This window comes from Hermetia illucens, chromosome 1 (assembly GCF_905115235.1).
Source record: "Hermetia illucens chromosome 1, iHerIll2.2.curated.20191125, whole genome shotgun sequence".
Classification (NCBI taxonomy): Eukaryota; Metazoa; Arthropoda; class Insecta; order Diptera; family Stratiomyidae; genus Hermetia; species Hermetia illucens.
The window spans coordinates 912593-933892 of NC_051849.1; the positions used below are offsets into that span (position 1 = coordinate 912593).

A 21300-nucleotide genomic window follows, 5' to 3' on the forward strand; every position below is an offset into this window, starting at 1 on the left:
AAAAACTTAAGATTATGCTCAGGAAAAATATCAGGTAGTAGAAACCCAGTGTAACTCTTTTATGGTCCCCCAAGTGCAGTTAGAACCCACTCACTACACATTTGTACACTATATAAATTAGTTTTGAGATTTATTGTAATTTTAACCTAACCTATTTACCTAACCTAATTTTAACCTAATCTATTTATTCAATGTTCATGTATGAATATAACACATCGTTCAATAACTCCTTCAGATAAAATGTGTCAAAATTTGATGTAATTCGAAACATAACCAAGAAAGTTATAGTGACTAAAGTGACACTACCTTTGCAATCGTGAAAAAAATGGACCAAAACGAGTTTCGTATGTTGATAAAACATTGTTTTCTAATGGGAAAAAACACTGTTCAAGCTCAGCAATGGCTTGAAAAACGTTATCCGGATTCTACTCCGTCGAAAACAACCATTTGTCGGTGGTATGCTGACTTGAAATGCGGTCGTGCTGATACAAATGATGCGGAACGTTCGGGTCAGCCAAATGAGGCAGTAACTCCCGAAAACACCAGACAAGTATTGAAAATCGTGATGGGTGACCGCAAAATGAAAGTGCGCGAGATAGCTAAGATGATGAACATATCAACTGGTAGTGCATTTACTATTTTGCTCCAAAAATTGGCTATGAAAAAGGTTTTTTCCAAATGGGTGCCGCGTTTGCTCACAATGGAACAAAAGCAACAACGTATCAATGATTCTGAGAGCTGTTTGGCACTGTTTACTCGCAATAAACAGAATTTTTGAGTCGATATGTGATAGTGGACGAAAGATGGATTCACCATTTCACTCCGGAGTCAAGTCGGCAGTCAGCTGAATAGCGTACGACCGGTGAAAGCCGCCCGAAGCGTCCAAAAACACAACAGTCGGCCGGCAAAATGATGGCGTCCGTATTCTGGAATACGAATGGTATAATTTTCATTGACTACCTCGAAAAAGGAAAAACCATCAATAGCGACTACTACATGGTGTTATTGGATCGTTTGAAGGCGAAAACGCCCACACATGAAGGAGAAAAAAGTCATCTTTCATCAAGACAACGCACCGTGCCACAAGTCAATCAAAACGATGACAAATTCAACAAATTAGGCTTCCAACTACTTCCTCATCCTCCGTACTCGCCGGATCTGGCCCCCAGCGACTACTGGCTCTTTGCGGATCTCAAAAAGATGCTCCAGGGAAAAAGATTTGGCTCAAATGAGGAGGTGATCGCTGCTACTGAAGCTCATTTTGAGTCAAAAGACAAATCGTTCTACAAACATGGCATTGAAAAGTTAGAGAAGCGTTGGAATGGTTATATTACACTTGAAGGAGATTATGTTGATGAATAATAAAGAATTTTGCCGATAAAATGTTGTTTTCATAGTTAGTCCCGGGACTTATTGAACGATGTGTTAGGTATCACCTTCATAGACAAGCGAACTCACAATTTCCTTCAAGTTGGATTTAATATATTTTTAACTTCACTTGCCTTCAGAGTTTCCGTATTATGAATTCTACTTTGCATAAGCATACTTTAGTCCAGGCCTTCTAAATGGGCGAATGCAGACATATGTACATGACAAGTAAAGTTTCTAAATAGGGTTAATATGACGCATCGCACTGATGAATATCGATTATTTGTGTATTCTATATTGTGTTAATTAGTGCTAATACCACGAATAAATGTATAACGTTGGAAAATTCTAATACTGAATATGAATACTATCTACCGGTGAAACACAAGTACTAAATAATAATGGAGCAGGGGGAGGCTTGAATACAATCATTTTCATTTCCAAGCAACATCTCTTGAAAACTTTGGTAAGTGCGAAAAACTTCATATTTAAAATATCGGTTTAAAACGAATAACTTCAGTGGAATCAGATGAAAATGTAATTAATCCATTCTAATGAAATTGTCATGAAACAAAATAGTACAACAAACAGAACAACAGTCCAACAGCAGTAAATCGCATGGTGGCCAGTTTACATTAACTCTTCACGAAATTAGACGTCAATTAAATTAGGTTTTCAGTAAATCGATTTCTTTTTATAATGTGTAGCACGAACTTAGTTCTATTGACACATTTCCACATTCATATCATGGAATAGGAAATACTTCTCCAATTTTTGGCTAAAAGATTTTTATCGCTTGAAAACACACAGATTACGTTTAATTCACTGAAGAGAACACTTGGTTCGCAAAATACGTTATTTGCAAGCAACAAAATTCCTTTAGCGAAAATAGGTAAAAAAATATTCTTCTTCTTAAAAACAATTTACTGTCATCTTATGTAGGTCGCTCTTCGTTAGCCAATATCCTAACTATATATTAAAAAATAGAAAAATGCTCTTATTTCGCGAATGCCTCATTTTGAAAAATTTATCTTCATCGTTACAAATTATTTAGAAAAAAAAACGGAAACTTTTCCAATTTCTTTAAATGTTGTCTTGTAAGCGCTGTGAACACACTTTCCTATTTCAGACTAATTATTATTCATGCATGCAATTATATCAAACTTGATACTTCCTTCAGCAGGAAACACAAAAAGATAGATATCTGCATTTATGGAGATGGACTAGTTATACCAAGCCTTTTAGTTTCTTTGATATTTGTTATTGGTTTCACCCTTTTCTTTTCTCTTTCCAATCCTAGAGTTGCTTTTACAATAGAAAAGTCTTGTAAAGATGTCGAGATGCCATCAGGGAAATCGAGTTGTTTGAGCAAAAATATCATTGCTTGTCAAATTCTTTATATCATTCAAACGTAGAACGATTTCGCGAGGCACGTACTCCAGCATCTCTGTTATCAAAGACATTCCAAAAACACTATTGACCAAAGCTAGGTTTTTGTTTAGGATCTGCGGCATCCTAAGTCCACATCCATGTGATGGTGGACCGGACTAAATGAGGAGCAACTTACTCCCACATTTTATTAGTCCATGGATCCCTAGTAGTTTGGAGCGTAGCACCCCAAGCATTAAAAATCGAAAAAATCAAAATTTGACTGACGGTTTCGTCTAGGGCAGAGGCAACTCATCAGACGCTGCCTCACCTCTGCCCTGGGAGCAGCGTGACCCAGGGCAGAGGTTGCCTCTGCCCTGGACGAAACCGTCAGTCAAATTTTGATTTATTCGACTATTGACCAATTTGTTCAGTCCTGGTTAACTGCCCAACTATAATCACAACGTTGTTCGAAATACTTGTCATTCCCTAATCCCTAATTAAATAGGTCACAGAAAGAAAACTTTGACATTGTCTCAGATGGATATGAGCCTTGAAATTAGAAACGGGCCTGAAACCAGACCCCAGGACATACAGTGCCGGTAAAAATGACAAGACACCGCCATTTTTCAAGAAATGCCTATGTGTCTGAGGTGATCGCATCACATTATATTCCCTTGATTAATTTACCGAGTTTTTCTGGTATAATGCAACAAGTAATTTAGAAAATTGCAGGTAGATAGAAATGATAAGACACTACGGAAAAAAACATGTTCTGTTTAATTTTTCTTGCAGAAAGGACGAAACTATTCATACAATAGTTTTTCAATATTTTAAGGTGATTTCTAGGTAATTTTGTATAGCGAATTCATAAGGATAAGAACATAGCAGTTGAATTCTAAGGAATTGAACATTAAAAAATCACATAATGACGGAAAGCTCGTAACAGAAGTTGCCCTGATTGTGATTCGATCCAGATGAGCGGTCCATAACTATATTCGGAAACCTGAAAATTATTTCAAAAAATGTCAAAAGAGCTACCAACAATTGTAAGTCCTCGGTCCATACGGAGAATTATTCAATTAGCATCTAACTGTACACTATTCGCACTACAAAACGGGGCCAAGGCGGACATTGATACTGAGATTAGAAATGCTCGAAACATTATCGCACGAACAAAGTATCTTAAACCCCTTAAATTACAGAGAACACAGTTTCTTATAGAACAAGCTACTTGGATTAGAAGAGAAAATGATGTCGTATAATTTTAATGGACAAAATAAATTTCCATCTCATTTCAGTTATCGTTGCAATGGTTTAAAGAAAATAACAAAAATTTTGTCAAGGGGCCTCTTATTTTTCAACAAGATAATGCTGGAATTCACATTACATTGCATTACTTTGAGCAGAAAAGAATTCCAGTTAGGTGTTCAAAATTAAATAATAATAATAATAATCGTTGGCACAACAATCCATATTGGATCAGGGCCTTGAAGTGTGTTAGAGCACTTCATTCAAGACCGTAACGGTACATTACAGAACACTGTAGGAGGCAATGTGGTCAGCATTACGCTCGCCCGAGATTATTACCCTGATTTGACTCAGGTATTCATTCACAGCTGAGTCGACTGGGATCCGACGTCAAATCACGATACAAATCCCACTGCCGCCAGCGAGATTTGAACCGCGACCTTCCGTACGACAGCCTTGTGCTCTAACCACTCAGCTATCCGGACACGGAAAATTAAATATTATCCAAAAATTGTTGGGGTCATCTAGCCCGAGTTATTTACATGAAATCCAAACAATTTCAAAACGCAATGGAATTAGAAGCAACTGGGTCGAATTCCTAAAAAAATATAATAGAGAATCATCTAGAAGTTTGCTAAAAAGAAGGAAAAAGCTTATGAAAAAAAAGGATGCTCATAAACCAACTTTTTTCTTCATCAGGGCTACACGTCACGTTAATAATTTTGATAGAAAAACTGAACATTCTAAGGATCCACAAAGCGCAGCAATCTTCGACATGATCATATTGTCGAAAAAGCAGATGACAGCCGGGATCGCAGAACAAAAGGCTTCGACACAGGCAATGAGTGATTGAACGCTTCCCTCATTTATTTAGCCAACACAATCGTGTCACCCACCGTTTTCACAAGCATTGCCGACATTTGGTGAAATCTCAACTATCAGCATCATTCAAGTTGATGAAATTATCAAACGAGCGAATGGTAAAGCAACAGGACATTGCAGCTGAGCCCTGGAAATCAAATAGCTGGCACCTAATACTCTGAGTCTGATATGGCGGAAAAAAAACTGTCCGACCAAATATTCAAATTGCCGTACGATAATAAGGATTATCCGATACAATGAACATTTTGGGGCTCATCTCTGACATGCAATACACGCTGCATGGTTGCTAATAGAAAAACATCGCCCGTTATACACTGGTTCCTTCGTTTTAGAGAATTGCATTGCAACTTCTAATGTCCACTATGTTCAAATATTTTGTCTTTCGATAAAGAGCAAAGTTTGAAGTGTGTTAGGTACATCAAAATTGCTTCGCACTTTCCTTAGTGTTTACCGAAGAAGCGCTCTCTTCGTTCTTATCGTAAAAACTGTCACGGGGGATATTTAAGTTCCTACCATTAAAGTATAGTAAAATTACTTTTGAGTGAATTTGAATAAAGTCTGTGACGGACCAATTGGATCTGGGTCTTGAAGAGTGTTAGAGAACTTCATTCAAGACCGTAAACCTACAGGATTGCAATAACCTGTAGGAGGCAATGTGGTCAGTTTTGTTCTCGCCCGTGATTATTACCCTGATTTGACTCATGCACAGCTGAGTCGACTCATATACGACATCCTGTCATGATATAAATTCCACTGCCACCAGTGAGATTTAAATCGCGAACTTCCGTACGACAGACTAGCGCTCTAACCACTGAGCCATCCGGACACATTGAATAAAACAGATTTTTTATGAACAACCCCAATAAAACAAGTGCTACCACTGTCAGTAACAGCGACCTGCCAGGAACTCACCGATTCAGGCATCAAAGACAGGTGCTCCCAGCCAACAGTGGTCCTTGAAATTTCTCCACAACTGACGTCCTTTGTCATTGACGTATCAACGAACGCCTCCAATTCTTGCTGCTCTTTATGGATTCAAATGTGTGGCCTCCAACGACAACGGACACTGCCTTATAGTTAAGCAGACGAAGATATTGCGCTAGATCAGGAGCATAACTTGTTATATTTATGTCCAAAATGAGAACATCCGTGATCAATATGACGTTGTACCCTTCATCGAAAACATGCAGATGGTAATGAGAACTCATTAGCCAAAATCCACCTAAACATCAAACCCGGCAGAAACGACTCAAAGATCTATCGAAACAGCGATGGCTTGACATATCGGTACTGATGAGCTTTGTACTGATGAAGGGAGTAAGTTACTCCCGAAATATATATACATAATAAAATAAAATTGTAGTTTGGAGTAAGCTATTGGTCTATCAATCATAAGTTTGGTTCCGGTGGATTCGAACGATTTTTAAATCATTGACCGATATGTCAAGCCATCGCTGTTTCGGTAGATCTTTGAGTCGTTTCTGCCAGGTTTGATGTTTAGGTGGATTTTGGCTAATGAGTTCTCATTACCATCTGCATGTTTTCGATGAAGGGTACAACGTCATACAAAGGTAGCTTTGTACTGATGAAGGGAGTAAGTTGCTCCCGAAATATATATACATAATAAAATAAAATTGTAGTTTGGAGTAAGCTACTGGTCTATCAATTTTAGACTTAACTACAAATAGAAGACAATATCTAACATTTTTTCAACCTTATGATGCCAACCTGATCTTAATGGACCGACTCAGCTTGTGGGCGAGTCAAAGGTAAACAAAGAAGGATCAGGATGAATGAGAAAGCCCAGCTAACAGAGCAGACAAATCAAATCACTCGAAGTACTGCAAAAGAGCCAATTTAACCCTAAGTAAATTTCGCAGCACCAAATGCTACAACCTTGAATATTCAGAAGAAAATATTTTATTAGTTTCTTCTTCCATAATTGGTTTATGACCGAGACATTGAAGGTGTTCAAGATAAATATAGATCATTCGTAAATTGTTCTCTGTCTACACAGTTTGGCAGAGAAATCAAGAAATTTAATTCAATGAAACTTGTCTAAATGTCCAAAAACTTTCCATTATGAACAGAACCTCTTACGTAAACTTGACGATGCATTTGAAAAACTTGTTTATTTTCATGTGTAATCTGGATTCGTTCTCGTTACTGTCAGGATTCCGTTTGTGCAACTTTCCTTTTCTCCGCGTTGAAGTTTGAATTGCATTGGAGTAAAAAAAATAGTCGATATGTTATGCATGTACTTGCAAGCTAATGAATTCTAATGAGAAAACCTCATATTAGCATATGCACTTATTATAATTAGAAATAGCAGTGAAAACAGCCTGAGGAGTATTACGTCCACAGTGATCATACTCTAATGACTATTTACGCCCATTAACTTGACACATCTCTCTTCACATGTAGATGGGCTAATCTAATGTTTTTTTACTTTTGTAGTACATCAGAAATCAAATTATGACAACCTTAATGTACATACTCTCATTTATTGAAAATGGGTCACCTTTGATTCAAATGATTCTCCAGGAAGCAAGCATCCATATTCGAGTGTATTTTGAAATTTCTGCTTTACAGTCACATTCTCATGGCTTTCCGGCCATGAATGGTGTATAATGCAGAAATAATTGTGTTACGACTTGTTCTTAATTTTGCATTGTTAGTAGGGTAACAATTCTCAGTATGAGGAACAGAATATCTTGATGTGAGATTCAAACGGAACTTTTTCGGAGCGGGTTATTTGAAACAACTATGGTTCCGCTTATTAAACTTCTAATTTATTCCGAATTTTCGTCAACATTTGAACAGAAGAATTTATGGAGGTTTTGTCATGTAGAGTATCCATTGACCCCAGTGAAACTAGAAAAATCTCACAACTTGTGGGGACTGGCACACAATCGTTAATGTGCGGCAAATTAAGAGTATTTTCCATATTGGGAGTTAAATTGAAATACTACTTGGAATTGATTTTATTCTTTGTTATATTTTGCTCTTTGAACCAAACGCAATTTTCAATAGAAATATTGGCAATTCAGGCTTAAGATTCGTCTCGTCAATTGAGAACATACACTCGCTAGAAAAAATGTGCGTACACTAAGCAGTTCCTGGTTATTCGTTAGTAAAACACACGAATAAATTAGTTTTTTAAAAACATTTTATTGTTTGCATATTGCTTGTGGCCTTGTTGCTTTGATAAGGCCACTTTTACGAAATCAGAATTCAAGGAAACTGAAATAAAAAAAGGGAAATAAGAAAAGTCACAAATGTTCAATAGAAAAAGTCTGCGTACAGCCACATAATTAGGTGATTCCCCGAAATATAAATCCTTGCCATTTGGAGTAAATTGATTGTGAGTTATTGGTTTATGGCTGTGTTTGAAGTGTGAAAAATAAGGACGTTTTTTCGTTATTTTGTGTGTATAATTGTTATTATGGAATTGAAGCGAAAAGAGATTTGTGTAAGTGAAAGAAAAGTTATAATAAAATTATGGGAAGAAGGAAAAAGTTTCCGCGAAATAGCCAGGATAGTAGGAAGGCGACATTCATCTGTTCAAAGGGTAGTTAACAACTTTAAATCGACGGGAATAATAACATCGAAGCCACGATCTGGTCGCCCATCGAAGTTGTCGATTAGGGAAAGGCGAAGTATTATAGGTTCGGTGAAAAAGAATCCACGAATAACTGCACCACAAATCGCGAAAGATATTGAACTTAAGTTCAACAAAAAAATTTGTGCTGATACTGCACGGAAAATACTCAAGAGAGCTGGTTACCATGGGCGAGTTGCACGTAAGAAACCATTTATTTCAATAGGCGAAAACGAATAAAATTTGCGAATAAGTACGTAAACCAATCAAATGAATTCTGGGAAAATGTGATTTTCTCAGATGAAAGTAAATACTGCATTTTTGGAATAAAAGGAAGAAAAATAGTATGGAGAAAAGCATGTACAGCATTGAATAAAGAAAATTTAATGCCAACGGTAAAGCATGGTGGTGGCGGAATAATGATTTGGGGGTGTATGGCAAGTGGTGGCGTAGGAAATCTGCAATTTATAGAGTCTACCATGGACAAATATGACTACCTAAATATTTTAAAACGTAATTTAAAACAAAGTGCTGAAAATTTACGCCTGGGTGACGAATTTTATTTTATGCATGACAACGACCCTAAGCATACGGCTGAGGTTAATAAGCTGTGGCTATTATATAATGTTTCCAAACAGTTACATACACCCCCACAATCGCCAGATTTAAATCCCATAGAACATCTGTGGGATTTATTAGAACGCAGAATTCGCCAATACGATATAACTTCAAAGGATATGCTGAAAAATGTATTACAAGAAGAATGGAATAAAATAAGTGTTGAAGAAACATCTAAACGTGTATCTTCTATGCCGAAAAGATTAAAAGAGGTCATAAAAAGAAAAGGGTATCCTACAAGCTACTGATTTGCTTTTCATATTTACTCAAATATAATTTTTTTAAAATATTTGTTTACTGTACGCAGACTTTTTCTACTGAATTATTGCGATTCTTTTAATTTTTGGCTTTATAACCTGGTTTTTGTAAGACTTATAACTTAGTGAATTAAATACACTAAAACTACGGAACTATTTGTAATGTTTGGATAATAAATTCGCCACAAAAATTAGCTTAATTTTTTTGTTTTACTAAGGAAAAGTATCATACTACTGAGTGTACGCACACTTTTTCTGCCTAGTGTATGCCCCAAGAATCCACAGCGCTCATTCTCTGTCAATCAGAGTTATAAGATATAACAATTTTTGTTGAATAGTTTCGAATCTTATACAACTATTGAAATATACTTTACTAATCTCGCTAACAATCACTTCTTGAACTAACGATGAAATGCTTTTGAAAGCACTGATACATACAGACATATGAAATCCCACAACTCCAGTGAATGCTATACTTTTACGTTGAGTTCAAGGAAGCTACCGTGTCAAGGGAAGATGTGTTTTTTTCCTCGAATAGTCTGTGGGTTATCAGAAAAGGTTTTGATTATTGAAATGACGATTAGTTTTGACACCAGTTGAGAATAAGGGGAGTTATATGTGTGAGGGATAAAGAGTAAATTGAGGCATTCAGACGGACCACGTCTATGACCGAGAAGTGGGGTGCATCCGATGTAGACTAGCCGACCCCGCTACCGAACGGGGCTAGCCTTTGCCCGAAGGGAAAAGAGGAGGAGGAGAATAAAATAAAATACAAATTATTAATATCGACCGTTCTATTGCTCAATAAATTAGCTTATCTTAATTTTTTTATATGAACATTTTTGTTTTTAAAGAATACCAAAAAATTCTATGCAGCATCTGGATAAAAGTTCCTTAGGAATTGGTCTAGTGATCTATTTATTTTATTATCAAATGATCGTTTTGCTTTATTTTATTCATGCACAAATTTTTGAGCCTGAAATTCGTCGCTCACCAACCAGCCGAAAAATTTACCGGGTTCCATAAACTGAAAATAACACATATTTACTTTACTCTGAATAAAGGATCATTGCCCAGTCAACCCTCATCCAGTTTAGTTTATAACGTATTGAAAATCATCTTTCACGTTTTTTCTCGAGATAAGCAACCAGTTCCGAGGTTTGTATTCCGAAAAGTCTTTCAAACTCCTGCCCACTGCATCGATAATGATCATACAAGAGTAAATCTACAAACAATTTTTGCTAACTTTTCAGACAGACGTAAATCGATTTTCATAAATGATTGATTGGTGCCACCGTTATCGGTCCCTGACAATGTGCTTAAGCTGCCAATTTTCCAAGAAGCTTGCACATTTCGTCCACTATTCTGCGCCACGTAATTCTAGGGCGACCTATTCACTGGCCATGTCGGAATAGTGGGTCCCATCCACCTATCCACCGCCACGTCCACCTTCAGATTACCCATCCACACCGGCCAAGTTCTTCATTTGTTGTTGTCTCAGATCAGAGTACCCCAATTACAAGATGCGAAAATATATTGATGGACCCAAATATTCCTCCAAATATCACACTCTAGCCGAGTGTTTTTAAGGTTTTGTGTAAACACAAAACCATATTAAAATCGGTTTACTGTCTGTCTGTCTGTCTTTTTTTTTTTTTGTTGAGGAGGTGGAAATCTTCAAAAAGACACTGGTCTGGACACACCAGCGTGTGGGATTTTTACCCACTAAAACCACCTCCGACTCCCTCCCTGGCCCGCGGAACTACCATAAGGTATTACATCACGGGGCGGAGTCAGCTCACTCTAGCTTTGTCACCTTTCTTCTATACGCGGCGCACGTGACCGCGTTTTTCTCCTCTCCTCTGCTTTTCGCAGTTTATTTTGGATAGATGCGATCATGGAGTTTACCGCATCCCAATTCTCTTGATGTGCTAGCATTTTCGGCACCAGATTTTCTGGTACCAGCACCTCCCCTAGAGTCTCCTCTAGATTCCTCCTTTCTTCCACAAATCTCGGCCAGTGGAAGAGTACATGCTCTGGGTCCTCTGGGACTCCATTGCAATTTGGACAATCGGGTGAGGTCTCCAATTTAAACCTGTGAAGGTATTGGAGATATCCTCCGTGCCCCGTGAGAAACTGGGTGAGATTATAATTAATCTCACCGTGTCGTCTCTCCAACCACTCCTTGATGGCAGGAATGAGCCTGTGCGTCCACCGGCCCTTCCCCGAGCGTTCCCACCGCTCTTGCCATCTATTTATGGATATCTTCTTTTCAGTCTTCTTCGTCCGCGATGAGGAAGAGGTTGGCTTTGCATTGTATATGTTCGCCATCTCATCTGCCAAGATGTCAATCCACATCATTCCAGAGATGACGAATGCTGCATCATCTGACACAATCCTGAAGGCAGAGCATACCCTCAGGGCTGTCCTCCTGTAGACTGAACTCAGTTTGGTAGCGTTCCCTGGCATCCACAACGCCTCCCTCCAAACTGGGGTTGCATAGAGCATGATCGAGGTCACCACCCTGGCTATAAGGAACCTAGAGGTATGCCGTGGCCCTCCAATGTTCGTTATCATCCTTGCCAGGGCCATACTTGCAGTGGATGATTTGTCGCAAACATACCGCACATGTTGCTTATAGCTAAGCTTCCTGTCTATCACCACTCCCAAGTATTTGATGGTCGGCTTGGAAGTGATGATATGATTCCCGATTCTAATACAGGCGTAATTTCTCTTCCGGCGCTTAGTGATGAGGACCGCTTCCGTTTTTTCCTCCGCAAGTGTCAGACCAGAGCTCTTTAGCCAACTTTTAACAGCACCGATTGCCTCACTTGAGTATAACTCAGCATCTTCGAGATGCTGTCTGTCTGTCCGTCACACGCATTTTTCTCGGAGACGGTTATAGCGATTGACACCAAATTTGGTAGAACGGTAGGAACTGTGAACGCTCACGCATACAGTGAATTACATCCTTTTACGTCGAATTTAAGGGTGGGTCCCCATACATGCGAAAGGGGAGTGTAAAATTTTTTTTCATCAAATATAGTCATGTGGGGTCTCAAGTTAAAGGTCTCGATTGGTACTTTTCAAAGCCGATCTTAGTTTTGACATTCGTTGGAAGGGTGGGGAGCGCGGGGGGTTGAAATTGATCACTTCTTTAAGGGGGCCATTCTCAGAAACTACCAAACCGCAAAATCTGAAAAAAATCAGGGGGCTGCCACTATAAGGTGCCTGGGCTCCGAAATACCTTCCATGTCAATATCTGTTTAAATAAAGTTAATAATAATATATTACTACAATTTTTTGTAATTGGTTAGAAACCCCCCTTAAGTTCATCCTAGTACCATGCAATTTTGCAGTGATATAGACTATAATATAGAGCACCTCAAATTTGTTGCTTCTTTGAAAATTGAAGGCTATGAATGTCAATATCACCCGAAAGTGGATACTCTCACATAATATATGGATATATTACGTGCCACGTACTAAGAAATACACAAAACCTTTCGTACCTGAAGCGTCCAGCTTCCGGTTTCCCGACTTGTTTTTTTTTTCGAAATCTTAATAATCATTTCCTCCTTTCGCTTCTGTTTTAATGAGCAGTCCATATTCACATATTACGATGGATTTGCCATTTTACCCACAAGAGGATCGTGATGAAGTGCCCCTTTCACCTCTTAAGCTGCTCATCATTGTAGATCACTTTCGAAATGGTTACCGCTGCAAGCTCTTTTTTCATACAGTACACGATAGCGAATTCGTTGTTATTCGCAGCAGCTGCTGCTTCCTTATTCAACGCAATTGTAGAATTAATTTTGCCACGGCGTACACTATACTGCAACAGAGCTCCAGCAGGCTACGATCACTTTCCACTCGTATCCATCGACAGAACTTTCAGTTCCATATGTCCATCGACCACCTCCGTGTCGAGGTCAAAATTATATGGAAAAACAATGTCCGGGGAGAAAATTATATGATTTTGGGGTAATCACTTTGCGACCCCCTCTATCTCTCTTTTTTCATGGAAATTTTCATTCCGGCACCCTGAAAAACTTTGGGTCCGGAGGCAGCCCTTCCTTTCCACCCTCTCTCGTCAGGTTTGCCTGCACCTATTTTAATCTTCTGAATGTTTGTTGAATAATGTTCAACAATTCCCGATATTCTTTAAAAAATGTATAAAGTAGAATGTGTAGCGAGTTTTTAACTACGTACAAATGAAACTGTAGCGAACGAGCAACTTGCGTGTCTGACGCACGTGAATCGCGGACATCGAACAGTGCAGTACTAACGTGAATAGAGTCGCTCATCGGATTGGACTACAATACCAGCGAGTGGGAAGGCGTTCCAGGACTACAGACGCTTATATCAGTCATCGCAGACAATGCAACAGTGAACGTATATTCAAATTCAGTTCATTTGAGGGATTTTAAAATATAATTTAAGCACCATAAGAATAAATATATTTTAAAGTGGAGTAACACTAAATTTAGCGTGTCAAATGCGACCGCCACCGCAACATGCTTATCGTCCGTTCAAGGTAGCAACAATTGTCATTGAAAGTTGGATAGTGTAATTCACGGAAACGAATCGATTCCGATTGGGACGTCTCCATCAAGCAGTTTCAGCGTCAGCATCTGTATCTGGTGATCAATTTTATCATCACCCTGCAAGCAACAATCGAAGTCTACACCAACATCAGTTTCAATGTGTGCCACAGGTCAAGCTGGCATCACTCCACAGAAGGCATTGCAAAACATCAATACACTATTGAGCAGAAACCCGGCAGCATGATATTTCCAACCCGAGGCCCAATTCGCTTTGCTCGATACCACAGCAGATGCCGTCTGTTTTAATTACGCACTGGTCGGGCTGGACGCGAAGGCAGTTGAGCTTGTCGACGTCCTCGGGCACTACCCTTGCAGGCGATTAAAAGAGCACCTCATAGAACGCCTGTCAGTGAGCGAGACGGCTAAACTTAACTACTTACTGGCAAAGCTAACGCTAAGTAACCATGCACCAAGCCAACTGCTGCATGAAATGAACCAGTTGAGTGGGTGACAAAGTCGGCACCGAGCTGCTACAGTCTTTGTGCTACTCTTTTAGTTGCCATCCTGGCGTGTACGGATTCCGGATCTCTGGAATTGTTAGCCGTCACCACGGACAAAGTTCATGGGGTGGCTCAGCTGCAGTAGATGGTGGCAGTATTAACAGCCACCGTATCTCAGTTGGCAGAGGCCGTCCGTACTTTGCGTTCAGTGAGTAGGACTAAATCAAGGTCTAGATCCGCCTCCCAAAATAGGCGATCGATTAGGTCATCGGGACCTTCGACAAGCTACTGCAGCATGCTAGTTCCAACATAGATTCGCTACAAAAACTAAAAAACGTACCAGCCACAACAATTTTTCATTAAACAAATCAGACTAGCTTGGATTTCTGACGACTGCTACCCGAAATGCAGCACCACGTCACCTCACAATCTACGACCCCTCAAGCCGGCGCAACTACCTGGTCGATTCAGGCCGCTGAAGTTTCGGTTCTTCCCGTATCTTGGCATGATAATTTAATACCGCAATCATTGAAACTTGCGACAGCAAATTCTTCGTCTATCCGCACGTTTGGCTACAGGCAGGTAGACTTGAGTTTAGGACTTTGACGAGCGTTTTCTTGGCGCTTCATAATCGCGGACATCAGTATACCCATCTCAGGTCCGGGTTTCCTGTGCCACTATGGATTGCTAGTGAATATGCATAATAGGTCCCTCATTGACCCCACAACTTCCTTTAGGTCATCAAGAAAAATCTCATCTTGCTCGCCCACCACTTTTTCCATCATGTTTGAAGACTTTGCCGACCCACGTATTCGAGCACTTCTTCAAAAATACCGCAACAGCACTACCGAACGTAGTCTCTTTGAGCCCGTAAAGCAGAATGTTCAGCAACATATCAACACTACTTTCTCCTCATTTTTCTCTAAGATGCGTCCATTACCACCGCAGAATCTCGCAGTTGCGCGTAAAAAGTCCCAAGAAATTCTTAAGCAGAGTATTTGCAGACCTTCAGACAGTTGCTGATCTTCGCCACTTCACATGGTCCCTAAATCTAACAGCGAATGAAGACCTTGTGGCGACTACAGACGGTTCCAGACCGTTACCCCATCCCACTCATCTACGATTTTGGGCACTCTATTGTAAACTGCCGTATTTTCTCGACCTTGGACTTAGTCAAGGTATAATACCATCAGATCCCTGTAGTTCCCAAAGACATTCCGAAAACGGCAATATAGACAACTTCCGGACTCTTCGAGTTCACTAGAATGACTTTAGGTCTGTACAACGCGGCGCAAACCTTTCAAGCCTCTTTTGCTCTGGTCGCATCTTCCTCTGAGTCCGAGCATTTAGAGCACCTCGAGTGCTTTTTTCAACGTCTCATTGAGACCGATCTAGTATTAAAAAGTAAACATTTCTATAATCACAAGTGAGATTCCTGGGCCACCTAATTACGCCAGTCAAGGTGCAAGCGATTTCGAGCTTCCCGCTTCCAAAACCTGTTAACGATATCAGAAGGTTCTTGAGTATATTAAACTTCTATCGACCTGTCTTGCTCAATGCCGCCCACCTACAAATCAATCCTTAACGCCTTCTTGTCTGGTTCGAAAACCAAAGACTCCCGTCTGATTGTGTGGTTCCCAGAGGCTGTCCAGGCGTTTGAGACTACCAAGCAATAACTGTTAGATGCTACACTTTTGGCATCCGCTCAGCAAGATGCACCTCTAACCGTTTTCACACCTGACGTGCTCAGTTTCCAGACAATAATTTACCATACATTATACACCGCGCTGGTTTAGTCAAACGGCTTTTATTTTCAGTAAAATTTTATTTTTTACCACAAGCTTGACCATGTTACACAGAAAAGTTAATTATTAATACAGCATTCTAATGATTGGAACGACCAGAATATGAGATGATTAAATGGAAGCTTAACAAACATTCTGAATTCGTCAATGATGTTGAGAATGTAAGAAAATCATTATATACCTAAGAGTTGGAGCTAACCACTCTGAATAGAGCTAGAAATCCTGCTCGAAAAAATACAAGGATCTTCATTAGAATCAGAAATCGCCCTCCACGAGGTAATTGGCACGGTTGAGCGGTCGCTGCAGTACAAGCAGTATACCCTTGCTGCCTTCTTGGATATAGAAGGAGCTTTCAACAACGTCAGTACCAACGCCATCAAGGAAGCCATGACCGGTAGTGGATTGGAGGGGTATCTCACGCATTGGATTATATCCATGCTAAGTACCAGGATAATGAACAAAATTTTCCGTAGATTGGACAGCAGCGGGGTGAAAGTGTTGGCGTATGCCGACGACTTGGTGATATTAGTATCAGGGATGTTTCTGTCCATTATGAGCAACTTCATGAAAGGAGCGTTGCGAAAGGTGTGCCTGTGGGCCGCAAGATGCGGACTCAGCATCAACCCAACAAAAACGCAACTGATGTTATTCACCACCAAGACACGGATACCTGAATTCCATCTACCACGGCTGAATGAACAAAGATTGGTTCTTTCCTCTAATGTAAAGTATCTGGGTGTAATCCTGGATCCTAAGGTAAATTGGAGGTTGAACATAGAACTGAGGGTTAAGAAGGCCTGTATAGCCTTCTATGCCTGTAAGAGAACCTTTGCAAAGAAATGGGGTCTCCGGCCGAGGATGGTTCTCTGGATGTACACCGCTGTAGTGCGTCCGATCCTGACGTACGGCTCTATGGTATGGTGGCAGGCTTTGAAGAAGAAATACAATAGAATGAAGCTTACTAGGATTCAAAGAACCGCGTGTGCAGGTACTATGAGGGCTCTGCAGTCCTGCCCGGCAGATGCTGTCAATGTACTCCTGCATCTCCTCCCCCTAGACTTTCACATTAAATACGTTACAGCGTGCAGTGCCGTTAGACTACGTGAGTCCGGATGCTGGGCAGCGAATCCTACGGCCACAGCAACATCATAGATGAAATACCTCGAGAAATCTGGGCATCCCCCACAAACTATGTCACACGCAAGCTGAACTTCACGTGAAACTTTCCTGCGGACCTTCCAACCAGGGCAAAGTGGAAGACCGGCGGCGTGTTGCAAGACTATGACACGGTATTCTTTACGGACGGATCAAAGATGGCCTATGGAGTCGGCGCGGGAGTTTTCTCGAATACACACGGTGTATCCAAGTCGTATGGTCTCCCAGGTTTCACCAGTGTATTCCAGGCGGAATTTCTGGCGATATTGGAAGTCTGTCGATGGCTGGAGCGTGATTCGAGCCCCAAGCGTAACATAGCCATTCTGACCGACAGCCAAGCGGCCATCAAGGCCTTGTACTCAACGACGACATCTTCCCGGTTGGTGGGGCAGTGCAGAGACGCGCTCAACCATCTGGGCGGCACGCTCAAGATCACTCTCCTCTGGGTTCCCGGGCATAGGAACATAGAGGGAAATGAGCGGGCTGACGGATTGGCCAGGCAAGGCTCTGCTCTTGGCAGTCCCTCGGGGAATACAGTCGGTGTTCCGCTGGCGGCTGTCGGGGGCCGAGTCTACTCGCACTACCTAGCAGCCGCGGACCTGAGATGGCGAAGGCTTACAAGTTGTGCCAAATCAAGGAGAATTTGGCCCGCTTATAACATAGCCCGATCAGGAGAGCTCCTGTGCCAGACGCGTGCAAATGCATTCAAGATTACGGCGGTCTGCACGGGGCACTGGCCCATAGGGTACCATGCCGCTAGGCTTGGCTTATCCTACAACTCGCATTGCCGAAGCTGCGGAGAAAGAAGGGAAACCCTCATGCACTTTCTCTGCGATTGCCCAGCTCTGGCTAGAGTCAGGCTGCGGACGCTGGGTAAACCATTCTTTGGGGACCTCAGTGAGATTTCTAGCTGCAGGGTCGGAGAGCTGCTTTCCTTCGTGAATGCTACGGGCTGGCTCTGAAGATCCGAGCCAGCTGGACTCTGCTTCCCTGTTCCTATAACAACAGTCACGGAGGAGTTTGTGGCATCAAAACGGCGCACCAAAGCGCTAATTGGGCTCATTGGAGCGGCCACTGATACCTACCTACCTACCCTTCATTAGAATTGAGTGCAAGGTAAGATGCGCGTTCAAAGACGGCAAAGTCAACTGGACTTAGATCCAAGCGAGTTCCTTCATAGTTCATCATCTCCGACAATAATACCGAATTTTCCACTCGACATTGCAATTGCCCAGATTCTTTTCATCTATTTTGATGAAGCAAGTATGTGAGAAGGATTCAACTTAAGATTATCTAGGCGCCATTATGATTGCTTCATATATGTATGTTTTGAGACGGCTGCGTAGGTATACCCATATGTACATGGTGAAATCAGCGCTGTTGTTGCATTCACATATGAGTGGGGTCGTCAACAATATATTTATTATTGACGACTCGACTTCAGCTCGGGTAATTGTCAGTTTTGTTTTCGCGCTACTTGATAAGCCGCGGACTGGATTGCACTTACGAGAGTATATTACAGATTCGTATGCCGCGAGCAGCAGAGGGCGATAGAGGGCACACAAACCATTAGCTTGCTCTGTCGATACTTTGCAAATGACTCGTCCATCGGTGCTAATGCATTTCCGCTCAGTACGCGTCGAACGTGTTTGCGTGTGCGGAGAAAATCGATGCAGCCAGAACTGCATAAATTTCTCTCAAACCCGAATCAATTGCTGTGTAGCGTGTAATCGATATTAAGGTCGAGATACTGTTGCCCGCTGACCGCTAATCCTACAACTTGTAGACTTCTTTGCCGTGTACTTCCGCTTGCCGTGCATAGTGTTGGCAGTAACGCGGACGGGACGAGGACCTATTCAACTTTCAATCAGCTACGTACCTACTTTGGCTTGAGATTAGAAAATCGGAAAATCTACTGTTTCTGGTTTGCAATATTCTGCAGTGCCAGTCGTTGCCTGCCCGTCGCTCTACAAGTTCAATATCAGGAGAAAACTTGTCTGTCTAATCACTAGATAATCTAGGGTCATAGTCATTTATTCAATGGGATGATAATGGTCTCTCTGGGAAACTGCAACTGGGCAGAACAAGACGATCTGCCCCACCTCGACCCTCTCGTCTTATTCAGATCTATTAAGTGCTAAGTGCGTCTTGCCAATTAATGACGTCAGTGACGAAACACACAAGCAAAGCTTTCCATTATCAGCGCATTAACTTAAGAGCTAAAGCGAGGCATCGTGCACCATTTCTAGGCCGTGCCCTTCTTACTATTGTTGCGAGTGAGTAATAATTGCTGGAAATTGACAAGGTAGTGCGAGTACTCACCTCAGATTCAAAACAAGTCACGCCGTCTAGCCAAGCAGCTGACCACTTGCCCGCGAGCTTTTCTTTCACAATTGGCAGGCGGCACAATGAAAACCAACTCTTGGCACTTTTCACAAACGGCTCGACGTCTTCAAGAACATTCTGGGCACAATAGGGCAGTCTCTTCAATTCGCATTGCACAAAGGGATTTTATCTGGCGCAAGGTGGCGCTCCTCGCCGCTGACCACTCACGACTCGATCGCTCGCAAGGGGATTTCGATTCAAGACTCCTTTGAAGGCGTTCAACAGACGGAAACCCCAGTGAATCAATCCCTGCCAATTACCGACGCGTTTACCACTCAATTATGTGTGCTGTGAATAATAGGTTCTACTGATTTTTGATTTCCTTTAGGTATTTATAGCTCACTACTCTTAGCAAAAGTCAACTAATAAATTATGTGACGTACGCGAACACAACACTCCCGAACAGCTCACATCATCCACTGAGCACAGTCAGTCGCCTCGACTAACACCTTCTTGGCAAATATAAATACGCAAGGCGAAAGCTACTACGCGAAATCGGATTCTCCATATTCCCCGGCGCACTCACGGCGCCGCCTCACCTCCACGGCCCCTTACCCAAGCCCTCCTCAATCTCTCAATCTCGGCGCCCAAAACTGCCTGTTGTGTGGTCGTCACTGTTTTGACCTATTGCAATCGATACCGAGCCGACTTGAATGTTCCTTTCCAGTAAGCACCAAAGCAGATAGGCAGACTGTCTGCTCGTACACAACATGGTCAAGCACTTTTCTCTCAGTCGTTTAGATAGTGCATTCCGAAACCAAGCGAACATGCTATCAACAGATACATTTCTTCAGGTAGAGGCGGTCAATCGAATCGCAAAACGCACGCACGCCGCTGTGCAACACTGATATATTCGTGAAAGCCACGCGCTCGCCAATTACTTTCAATGGAGAGCGCACAATCTGCCAGAGAAAGACTAGTTCACAATGGAGCAAGTTTCTTTGAAACTTTGCCCGAAAGCTTCCTTGCAAACGAACAAACGCGACCAATCCAATGGACCGAGTTCGGGTTGCACGAACACGAATCTGCTTCGGCGCCCATATCCATTATATTCATTGTTTAGGCGGTTTAGGCTATTGTCAATTCCGTGTGTCTGATAAGAGCATTGATAGCACGCATCCTCGCAATTAGAAAGACATTAAAAGCTCCGATTATGGCCACAAATACAAGTCCAGTGTCTTCCGTCGACTGCATATAGTTTTCTATGCATGCAACTATAGCATTCGGTGGATATCTTACCATCCCCTATTTGCATGTAACTAAGTACGTAAACTTTTGAGGGGAAAACCAGTCCAAGAAACTATTAATCGCGTACTTATAGTTACATACATACATGTATTCGGGCTTGGTAAAAGCTGACAAGTTGAAACGCCGTCGAGAAAGAAGTCCCTGTTGAAGGGAGGAAGTCACTAATAGCTGCCATTGGTAATAAGTGCAATTCGCTATGAAGATTTCTAGCTATTCTGGTGATGGTTGAAAAGTCTTGACAACTTGTAAATTTGTTGTTCTGCTGAGTATACAACTTCCTACGGACTGAGCACATACGTACACGCTAAAATGGTC

The 21300-nt window shown here is 41.4% G+C and overlaps 1 protein-coding gene across 2 annotated transcripts in view; it reads right to left on the minus strand.

Moving 5' to 3' along the window:
- LOC119661278 (alpha-1,3-mannosyl-glycoprotein 4-beta-N-acetylglucosaminyltransferase A) overlaps positions 1-20500 on the minus strand; it is a 28837-nt gene extending 8337 nt beyond the window's left edge. For both annotated transcript variants that reach the window (XM_038070553.1, XM_038070552.1), the window contains exon 1: positions 19675-20500. The gene's annotated coding sequence lies outside the window, so the exon portion shown is untranslated. The remainder of the gene's footprint in view (positions 1-19674) is intronic.
- Between the last annotated feature and the right edge of the window lie 800 nt (positions 20501-21300).